A 1,432-nucleotide genomic window follows, 5' to 3' on the forward strand; every position below is an offset into this window, starting at 1 on the left:
TCCCCCTAATAACTTTTAGGCAGGATTAGAAACTTCCAAGACACGTTTATTCCAACTAACTTGCAGTTACACCTTCTAGAAATTGAAATTTTCACATGTGATTAAATTGCCGCGCTTAAGCGCCAGTGCACATTTTTTCACCAATCAACTTAATGTCCAAATTCTCATTCTAACATGTCACTAAATAAAGTCTTAAAATTTTTACTAACTAATAATAGTTTCAAAAATACTACCTCAATTTTCTTAATCACACACACACAACAACAATCAAAACAAAAACACTCTGATAACTATGGGTTGCCTCCCACAAAGCGCTTGATTTTACGTTGTCAACCCGACGTAACCAGTACTTATTCTGGTTGACCCAACTTCATTTAAACATTAAATTTATGTTGATCCCTTATAAAATAAGGTTTCGGTCTATGTCCATTAACTTTAATTTTTTTTCTCAAACTTAGGATCTTACATATCCACTGCTCCATAAGGATAAACTTTTATCACAACAAATGGGCCCATCCACCTAGACTTAAGTTGCCTGGAAATAATCTTAACCTTGCATTATATAGCAAAACTTGTTGCCCTGGCAGAAAATTTTTAGTAAGAATCCTTCGATAATGCCACATGTTCATCTTTTCTTTATAAATCATGACACTCTCATAAGATTCATTCCTTATCTTTTCAAGCTCATTTAATTATAATAATCTTTTCTCACCAATATCTTTCAAATTATAAATGAACTCTTTAATCGTCCAATATGCTTTATGCTCAAGTTCAACTGGTAAGTGACAATCTTTCTCAAATATTAGCCCATATGGGGACATTCCTATAGAAGTTCTGTATGCAGTCCTATAAGACCACAAAGCATAGTCAAGTTTGACTGACCAATCCATTTTTGTTGGATTCACAGATTATTCCATAATTCTTTTAATTTCCCGATTAGATAATTCAGCCAAACCACGTCCACTACTAACAGAATATATAAATTTCCAAAGATGGTATAAATGGTCCCGTGAAATCTAATCCCCAACATCAAATATTTCAACTTCTAGCATATACATGAGGGGCATCTCATTTCTTCTAGAAATATTTCCTACTCTTTGACATGTATCACAAGTTTTGATATAAGCGTTAACATCTTTAAAAATTGTAGGCCAATAAAATCCAGATTGTATAATTTTGTATGTTGTTTTATCAACACCAAAATGTCCCCCCAAAATCAGATTTATGACAATTTTGGATAATTTCATAAGTTTCTTCTAATGGTACACATCTTCAAATGATTATGTCCTTTCCTTGTTTATATAAATATGGGTCATCCCAAAAATAAGTCTTAGCTTTAGAAATAAATTTCCTCATTTGTTGGTATGTCATTCCATGGGGTTTAAGATCTCTAACAATATAGTTCACAATGTAGGCATACCACGAAACACGC

Source organism: Phalaenopsis equestris, unplaced genomic scaffold (assembly GCF_001263595.1).
Source record: "Phalaenopsis equestris unplaced genomic scaffold, ASM126359v1 Scaffold233079, whole genome shotgun sequence".
In the NCBI taxonomy this organism is placed as follows: Eukaryota; Viridiplantae; Streptophyta; class Magnoliopsida; order Asparagales; family Orchidaceae; genus Phalaenopsis; species Phalaenopsis equestris.